The sequence below is a fragment of the Danio rerio genome, chromosome 17, assembly GCF_049306965.1.
Source record: "Danio rerio strain Tuebingen ecotype United States chromosome 17, GRCz12tu, whole genome shotgun sequence".
NCBI classification, from domain to species: Eukaryota; Metazoa; Chordata; class Actinopteri; order Cypriniformes; family Danionidae; genus Danio; species Danio rerio.
Window position 1 is genome coordinate 58,182,047 of NC_133192.1, and position 10,454 is coordinate 58,192,500.

General features: G+C 41.7%; 1 protein-coding gene across 2 annotated transcripts in view; it reads right to left on the reverse strand.

Moving 5' to 3' along the window:
- Positions 1–10,454, reverse strand: part of tgfb3 (transforming growth factor, beta 3) — a 34,740-nt gene that overhangs the window by 23,073 nt on the left and 1,213 nt on the right.

Consider the following 10,454-nt stretch of genomic DNA (forward strand, 5'->3'; position numbering starts at 1 on the left):
TCAGCATTGCGCATCCTTATAACCAGAACATGAAGCTGTGAGTTTTCAGCTAATTGACTTACAAACACTGAGCCTACTGTTATTAAATACTCCATAAAAATGTAATTAAACAAAATAAAAGTCCCCTCTGCCTTATACATAAGTACCTTCATGTAATTATCACTTCTTGAGAATGGCCTCTTCATGTTGAATCGCTTAATTCCTGTCAAAATCATCTGCTAAATGACAAAATGTAAAGGTAGTGAGAGCTGAAACGGTAAACGTTAAAAGCTGGAAAAGCCCCTCTGTGAGATTTGAAATTCTAATCAACTCTTTGGTTTCCTTCTGGATGATCTCATTTTTCCTACTGCTGTGTGCTTTTGCGTGGATTTCACATTATGGCTGATTTTCGCCAGCGCAGATCATTTGTTCCGTGAGTGGAAACGCAGGGATTGTTGCTGTAAATGATGAAGCCAAATACGGAGATGAGTTCAGAGTCATCAGATGTGGGTCAAACCATGACATCAAAGCAAACTCCTTGAGGAAAAATACTCACTCACTAGGTAAACTCATCTACTCACTAGTCAACAGGTGAACTCATCTACTCACTAGTCAACAGGTGAACTCATCTACTCACTAGTCAACAACTAAACTCATCTACTCACTAGTCAACAACTAAACTCATCTACTCACTAGTCAACAGGTGAACTCATCTACTCACTAGTCAACAGGTGAACTCATCTACTCACTAGTCAACAGATCTACTCACTAGTCAACAGGTGAACTCATCTACTCACTAGTCAACAGGTGAACTCATCTACTCACTAGTCAACAGGTGAACTCATCTACTCACTAGTCAACAACTAAACTCATCTACTCACTAGTCAACAGGTGAACTCATCTACTCACTAGTCAACAACTAAACTCATCTACTCACTAGTCAACAGGTGAACTCATCTGCTCACTAGTCAACAACTAAACTCATCCACTCACTAGTCAACAGGTGAACTCATCTACTCACTTGTCAACAGTTGAACTCATCTACTCACTAGTCAACAGTTGAACTCATCTACTCACTAGTCAACAACTAAACTCATCTACTCACTAGTCAACAGGTGAACTCATCTACTCACTAGTCAACATATAAACTCATCTACTCACTAGTCAACAGGTGAACTCATCTACTCACTAGTCAACAGGTGAACTCATCTACTCACTAGTCAACAGGTGAACTCATCTACTCACTAGTCAACAGCTAAACTCATCTACTCACTAGTCAACAACTAAACTCATCTACTCACTAGTCAACAACTAAACTCATCTACTCACTAGTCAACAGGTGAACTCATCTACTCACTAGTCAACAGGTGAACTCATCTACTCACTAGTCAACAGGTGAACTCATCTACTCACTAGTCAACAACTAAACTCATCTACTCACTAGTCAACAGGTGAACTCATCTACTCACTAGTCAACAGCTAAACTCATCTACTCACTAGTCAACAACTAAACTCATCTACTCACTAGTCAACAACTAAACTCATCTACTCACTAGTCAACAGGTGGACTCATCTACTCACTAGTCAACAACTAAACTCATCTACTCACTAGTCAACAGCTAAACTCATCTACTCACTAGTCAACAGCTAAACTCATCTACTCACTAGTCAACAACTAAACTCATCTACTCACTAGTCAACAGCTAAACTCATCTACTCACTAGTCAACAACTAAACTCATCTACTCACTAGTCAACAGCTAAACTCATCTACTCACTAGTCAACAGCTAAACTCAACTACTCACTAGTCAACAGGTAAACTCATCTACTCACTAGTCAACAGATCTACTCACTAGTCAACAGGTGAACTCATCTACTCACTAGTCAACAGGTAAACTCATCTACTCACTAGTCAACAGGTAAACTCATCTACTCACTAGTCAACAACTAAACTCATCTACTCACTAGTCAACAACTAAACTCATCTACTCACTAGTCAACAACTAAACTCATCTACTCACTAGTCAACAGGTGAACTCATCTACTCACTAGTCAACAGGTAAACTCATCTACTCACTAGTCAACAGGTGAACTCATCTACTCACTAGTCAACAGGTGAACTCATCTACTCACTAGTCAACAGGTGAACTCATCTACTCACTAGTCAACAGGTGAACTCATCTACTCACTAGTCAACAGGTGAACTCATCTACTCACTAGTCAACAGCTAAACTCATCTACTCACTAGTCAACAACTAAACTCATCTACTCACTAGTCAACAACTAAACTCATCTACTCACTAGTCAACAGGTGAACTCATCTACTCACTAGTCAACAGGTAAACTCATCTACTCACTAGTCAACAACTAAACTCATCTACTCACTAGTCAACAGATCTACTCACTAGTCAACAGGTGAACTCATCTACTCACTAGTCAACAGGTAAACTCATCTACTCACTAGTCAACAACTAAACTCATCTACTCACTAGTCAACAACTAAACTCATCTACTCACTAGTCAACAGGTGAACTCATCTACTCACTAGTCAACAGGTAAACTCATCTACTCACTAGTCAACAGGTGAACTCATCTACTCACTAGTCAACAGGTGAACTCATCTACTCACTAGTCAACAGGTGAACTCATCTACTCACTAGTCAACAGGTGAACTCATCTACTCACTAGTCAACAGGTGAACTCATCTACTCACTAGTCAACAGCTAAACTCATCTACTCACTAGTCAACAACTAAACTCATCTACTCACTAGTCAACAACTAAACTCATCTACTCACTAGTCAACAGGTGGACTCATCTACTCACTAGTCAACAACTAATCTCATCTACTCACTAGTCAACAGCTAAACTCATCTACTCACTAGTCAACAGCTAAACTCATCTACTCACTAGTCAACAACTAAACTCATCTACTCACTAGTCAACAGGTAAACTCATCTACTCACTAGTCAACAGTTAAACTCATCTACTCACTAGTCAACAGCTAAACTCATCTACTCACTAGTCAACAACTAAACTCATCTACTCACTAGTCAACAGGTGGACTCATCTACTCACTAGTCAACAACTAAACTCATCTACTCACTAGTCAACAGCTAAACTCATCTACTCACTAGTCAACAGCTAAACTCATCTACTCACTAGTCAACAGGTGGACTCATCTACTCACTAGTCAACAACTAAACTCATCTACTCACTAGTCAACAGCTAAACTCATCTACTCACTAGTCAACAGCTAAACTCATCTACTCACTAGTCAACAGGTAAACTCATCTACTCACTAGTCAACAACTAAACTCATCTACTCACTAGTCAACAGGTGAACTCATCTACTCACTAGTCAACAGGTAAACTCATCTACTCACTAGTCAACAGGTGAACTCATCTGCTCACTAGTCAACAGGTGAACTCATCTACTCACTAGTCAACAGGTGAACTCATCTGCTCACTAGTCAACAACTAAACTCATCTACTCACTAGTCAACAAGTAAACTCATCTGCTCACTAGTCTTCTCGCTGAATCAAATCAGCTTATTATGTTCAACTCAGTGGTGCAAAACCTAAAGGGTTAAATAATTTCTAACCACCACAGACCTCAGACAGCAGATAACAGCGGATTGAACTCAAATCAAAGGAACTTGTAAAGACCGAATCACGACACACTATCTTTGAAGAACATTGTGTGTTTTCTGTCCGGTCCTGTTGCTGTCTTTTTTCCACTTCCAAATGGCAAGTCCAAAGTGAAATGAGGTCATGCAGTAAATATTCTGCGTGCATTTATCAAGCGCTGTATAATAGGCTGTGACCCGTGTTAAGTGACTGTTTGACTCCTGCGGTCGGTTATTTCAAGTATCTGTGAGTGAATGTGGAATCCCTCAAACAAATGACACCAGCGGATGAAGGCCTCCAGGATGAGATAATGTGAAAAGGCCTGCCGCTCACGTGACCGCGAAATAGGAGATGGAAAATAAACAAAAAGTGTGTGTGTGTGTGTGTGTGTGTGTGTGTGTGTGTTTTGGCCAGCAAAGGCGATCTCTGTTTTGCTTGGAAATGACATCACCTTCTTACTATTAAATATATCAGAAGTGCCGCTCTGATCCACGTCCATCGCTCTCTGGCAGCCAAATTCCAGATTTCCAAAAGCCAGATAGTGTTAAAGGGGACCCATCATGCCCCTATTCACAATTTGTACAACGTTCCTTGAGTGTGTATGTGGAGTTTCAGCTCAAAATACCACACAAATAATGTGTTCTCGCTCTTTGAAACTGACTCCTTTAGGCTTTAATCCAAATAGAGTGGAGTAACTGTGACATCAATTTGCGTGTAAGGGTGCGTTCACACCTGCCTTATTTAATTCAATTGAATCGCACTAGAGTTCGTTTTCCCTGTTGGTGCGGTTGGTTTGGGCAGGTGAGAATGCAGCAATTGTACTAGAGTGCGCACCAAAAGCGGACCAAATAAGCGTACCGAGACCTGCTTGAAGAGGTGCTCTCGATACGCTTTCAAACAAACCTTGGAGCGTTTCGTTTGTGGTGAGAATATGATCCGTACTAAAACAGGTCCAACCGCAAAAAGTACTGCACATTTTGGACTAATCCAGCTGCCGTAGGCCGATGCGCTGTGCATTATGGGATATGGAGGAAAGATATTTGTTGACAGCGCTTTACCAACAGAGAGAGAGAGAGGGGAAACATTACCTGATGGATCGTTGGTAATATTTCCGCAAGATGAGCATGTCGCAGTTTAGCTAAATTAATTCACACCTCCTGCTGAAGTGACGAGCGACGCATTAAACACTGTTTTCCAGCTGCGCTTCATTCTCGAAATGTATAGTTTGTCTAAAGCAGGGATACAATCAGTCAGCGCAGTCGTCCCTCCAGAGTAAAAACGACATTTCGTGTCTGCCGGTTTTGTTTACCTGCAAGAGTTCGTTAGCATTTTCCCGCACGTGAATTCTGACCAATCAATAAGCAGTTTAGGAAATATGTTCAACAACATCTGGCCAATGAGAGATGTGGATTTTGTCACATGACTGCATTTTGGTTCCTTTCAACTGGTTCGGACCAAAGCCAGCAGTGTGATGTGAAAACAACCCAAAGACGGCAGAAGATGCAACAATGCATCATTTATTACCCTTGGTGCGGACCAAATAAAGCGAACTACAGATGTGAAAGCACCCTAAAACCCAAAGGCGAGTGATCATTTTAGCACTTCCGGTTTCCTCGTGCCTTGTCATTGGGTTTTTTTCAATGGGATTTCAGTATATCGCTTAAATACCCAGATTGCATATGAATGTGGGCCACTTTAGGCAGTTATGCAGCGCTGGTGGTCTTCCTTTGGCCCAAACAAAATGAATGCGAGCCTGAAGTGGTCCACCTGTACACACTCATTCACACACATAGATGACAGACAATTTAGCCTACCCAATTCACCTGTACCGCATGCCTGAAACCGGAGGAAACCCATGCAAATGCAGGTAGAACATGCACACAGAAACACCATCTGACCCAGCTGAGGCTTGAACCTTGCTGTGAGGCGACAGCACTACCTACTGCGCCACTGCGTAGACATGCGCTATAGGGGAATTGGGTAGGCTAAATTGTCTGTAGTGTATTAGTGTGTGTGTGAATGTGTGTGTGTATGTTTCCCAGAGACGGGTTGCGGCTGGAAGGGCATCCGCTGTGTAAAAATGTGCTGGATTAATTGGCGGTTCATTCCGCTGTGGCGACCCCGGATTAATAAAGGGACTGAGCTGACAAGAAAATGAATGAGTCAGTCTATGGAGACTCCTGTCGCTGTTCATCTAAAACTCCACATCTATAATCCTCTTAGTCTATGCTGACATTATCTTCAGCAGCTCAGACACTCTAATGGCTAATGGACAGACGGCTGCTTCTCACTCAGGGCTGCTGTTTATGCTAATGAGGGAGAGATGGGCACTAGTGGGCGGGGCTTTCCCCCTCTGATGACACGTACAAAGGGAGAATCTCAATCAAAGTGTTTCTGCAGACTGTTCTTATCAAGTCTGATTATAAACAAATACAAAAATACATGTTTACCATTAGACTCTGGATATATTCACACACTACTGCCCGTGTTTAAACCCCTTAATAAAAGTATTTTTTTGCATAATAAGTCCCCATTAAGCAGGAGAGACTATCATCATCCGCTAAGTGGGTGTTCCTCTGTTTTCTGGAACGTTTATCATCATGTCGATGGCAGCTCAAGTGGCAATCACTCGCCAACTCAAGAGGCTGGAAGAACGCAGGTGCACGGCTTTATCCCGCTCTGCTCTTAGCTAATGGACAAACAGGTCTGGAATGGCAAAAATGCTTTCCAATGATGTCATTTCTGGATGCAAACACACACACACATACACACACACATACACAGAGCCGATAAGAAAGCATAACCTGTTGGTGCACTCAGCACCAAGAGAAAAAGGCACGATGTGTAAATGATTCCACTGGCCACAACCATCCGAAACGCGCCGCATGATAAAGCCATTAGCTTAGCTGATGCGAATGGAACGTGAATATAGGTTGCTCCAGCCACCGCATTCTCCCATACTATGAAACTGCTTAATGGAAAGGAAAGAGATCCCGCTGCCAATCTAGTGCACGTCTTCCCACTTGAGTGCTAAAATTCCTCTGTTTGTGCTGCGGGATGAAGACTTCATTTCAATGGACTGAATTGTCCATAGTGTATGATTGTGTGTGTGTGAGAGAGAGAGAATGAGTGTGTATGGGTGTTTCCCAGTACTGGGCTGCAGCTGGAAGGGTATCCACTGTGTAAAACATATGCTGGAATAGTTGTCAGTTCATTCCGCTGTGGCGGCCGCTGATAAATAAGGGGCTAAACAGAAGGAAGATGAATGAATGAAGCTACTTACTGTGTGTGAAATGAGTTTGAACAACACAGTTCTTGAGATTTTTGAGCAACAGCTTAATTGTTTCATGTTCAACTGATTTGTGTTGGGAGTGAGTGATTTTTTGCAGTGTATCAACAACACAAAGCTCTAATAGCACTTACTGTACACAAACTGAGGAAATATTACAACCCCGCAAAATATTATTACATATTATATATAAAATATTATACACATTATATATATTACAAAATATTAGCCCCGCGGATGTTTCTGGAGACCGCGATTTACGTGGCCGGAGGTACGTAAAGGGCGCGTTTAGTTTTTTTCGAGCGAACGCTGCGGGGTGGTGTGGCGCTGCTCCGCCCCTCCTCTTCGCGCTCGCCGGCCGACGGCTCGCCTCCGAGTGGAGGGCTTTCCCGATGCAACCAGTGTGTCCGCTTAGCTCACAGCGTTGCGTCGGCGGAGCGGAGGCCCCGGAGGAGGAGGAGCCGGCCGCGGTGGACGATGACCGGGATCGAGTCCGGGGAACAGCAGGTTCCGGAAATCAAGTAAGACGAAAAACGAAATCCGAAAAATAAGGGCGAGAACGCGGCGGGATCCGAAAACGCGGTCGAAATCGAAGACGAGGGATTTTGCTTTTTTTTTTTTTTTCTGGACGGCTTTTGCGAAACGTCGCTCGGGTTTTGGGAAGGAGGAGGAGGAGGAAGAGGAGGGCGGCCGAGTCGGCCGATCAGGCGGCTTTCCGCGCGAGAACAGCGCGGGCGCGAACGGCGCGCGCTCCCGAGAGAGACGCGAAAAAGCGCACACAGCGGCCTCTAGCGGATCCGCGAAAACAAAAAACGCTCGAATACGTACCTCCCGGGACGTAAATCGCGGTCCGCAGAAACGTCCGCGGGGCTACGTTTCCACAATGAGCCCGGGTTGAAATATTAATAAACTTGGAGGTTTTCCAGAGGGCTACCGAAATGCGAGCCCTCAGATGTCTGTGCAGTACTTTAGAGAAGGACATTCACCGGTAACGTCTAGATCGGATATGTGGTCGGTCGGAGATGTGATATGCACATTAATATAGCAGCATCTTTTTTTAAGACACTGTACAACAATAATTAATGTTTTCACAGTACTGTGATGGTTGGGTTGAGGGATGGGGTGGGGACAATTTACTGGGTAATTTAATAGATAACTTAAACAATACTCTGTACAACTATCGTTTTTACGTTACTGTGATGGTTGGGTTTAGGGTTGGGGTGGGGTTAGACCGCTAAATAAACATTTACAAAGTGATGTAATACTTTTGAAAATCACAATCGCAATATATATGAGCAATATCACACGAGTAGCAGTGCGATATGGCTGTATATCGGCACTGGTGGTAGGCGTAAGATGCCTAAGTGCCCCCACCAGTGCCGTTATACAGCCATATCGCACTGCTACTCATGTGATATTGCGTTTATACAACAGTTTGACGGCATAATTGTGTATATAAAAACAAAATCAAACATGGAGAGTCTCAAAATCCCTTTAGTATGAGGAACTACTTTCTTCCAGATTCAAATCATAAGCTGACAGTTAAACCGCTGAGCAAGCATCTTTAAACTGTAGATCTGTAGTGTCTGCTTTTTGCTGGCTGTATGTGGGCGGAGTAATACACAAAGGGTAAAGAGGCTTTACTGGTGCTGATATTACTTAAATATATCACGGCTATCAGCCAATCAGATTCGAGAACCAGACAGAACTGTTGTATAAATATATGCCCATAATTATATAGTCAGAAATTGATTAATCTTTTATAAACTGTTAAAATATTGGTGTCTGTGATCCAGCAAGTCCAGACACTGATGTGTACACCATGACTTTATATGAAATTCACTTTAATAAGACAAAAAATTCGTTCATAAATATTTTTGCAATTCAAATGAGTAGCGGCTTGGACCCGGAAACAGTATTTCATACGTCACCGATATTTATTTAAAGGTAGGTGGTTGCAAACAATTGATATGTGTTCAATTTTAACAAACAAATGAAGTTGAACATTTAATTTGTTTGTTTAAATTTAGCCTATATAAACTGTTTGCAATCACTAACCTTAAAAAAAAAAAAAAAGAGTAAATCCACTGAATCTTTTGTTATTTTCAGTGTAGCACACAGCTTGGGAAAAAGAGTACAGCAGGTCCATCAAAATCCCTCTGGAAGAAACGCAGGTCTGCTTCTCCAGGACCGACTCTCACACTCAATCAAGCTGTCTGCTGCTAAACTAGGAAGACATTCACACAACTGACTGTGTCCTCAAATAATCTGGGGCCCGTTTCGGCTTGGACGGGACCCAGAGACACATGGAAAAATCGGTGGAGTTCTTAATGCGCTGACCCTTCGGTGAACGAATGGAGCTGACAAACCACGAGAACAATTCAATCCCATCAGCGTGTATTCTGATGTGCAGTCATTGTCAGAACACTTATTATCATGTTATTAGCATTAATAAACATTCATTCATTTTCCTTCGGCTTAGTCTCTATTTCAGAGGTCGCCACAGCGGAATGAACCGCCAACTATTTAAGCATATGTTTTAAGCAGTGGATGCTCTTCCAGCTGCAACCCAGTACAGGGAAACATCCATACACATTCATTCACACACACAACGACCAGTTTAGTTCATCAATTCCTCTATAGCGCATGTGTTTGGGGAAACCGGAGCACCCGGAGGAAACCCACGCCAACACAGGGAGAACATGCAAACTCCACACAGAAACACCAACTGATCCAACCGAGAATCAAACCAGCAGCCTTCTTGCTGTGAGACCACAGTGCTAACCACTGAGCCACCATGCCACCATTATTATTATTATTACTACTAAAAGTTTTCACTTCACTTCACTTTTGACGCTGTTTATTCATCACCTATGGATTTAGCATTGATACCTTGGTTTCACAGCTTTCGAGTCATCCCTAACTCTAAATACTGCCCTCAGCAAGTAGATCACCTCTTCTTATTGAGTTTCTATGGACTCCTGATGAGCAATATTTTATTAATGACCTATTTTAGAAGTGTTCTTACTAACAGGGGCAGATTTAGTGATTTGGGGGGCCCCAAGCAATCCCAGCCATGGGGCCCAGCAGTCTTAATATGCACCTATTATATATATATATATATATATATATATATATATATATATATATATATATATATATATATATATATATATATATATATATATATATATATATATATATATATATATATATATTTGTTTGTTTGTTTGTTTGTTTATTTATGTTCTTTTTAGATCTTTTTGTTTGTTTATTAATTTATTTTAATCTTTTTTCTATATTTTTTTCTTAATTCAAATCCCTTCATTTTAAATAATCTGCTTTCTTAAAGAGAAACCACAACTAAAAAAAAAAATAAATAAATTATTTTGTTTTTAAAAACTAGATCTGATTGGACTGCTCCATGATTGGGGATGGCAGGGGGGGGCGACACATTCGCACAGAGGTAAAAATTACCATCAAATTTGATTTGTTAGACCTTCACCATACAAATTAATACACAAAACCATGTTATATACAGTCAAAATAATTAGTGT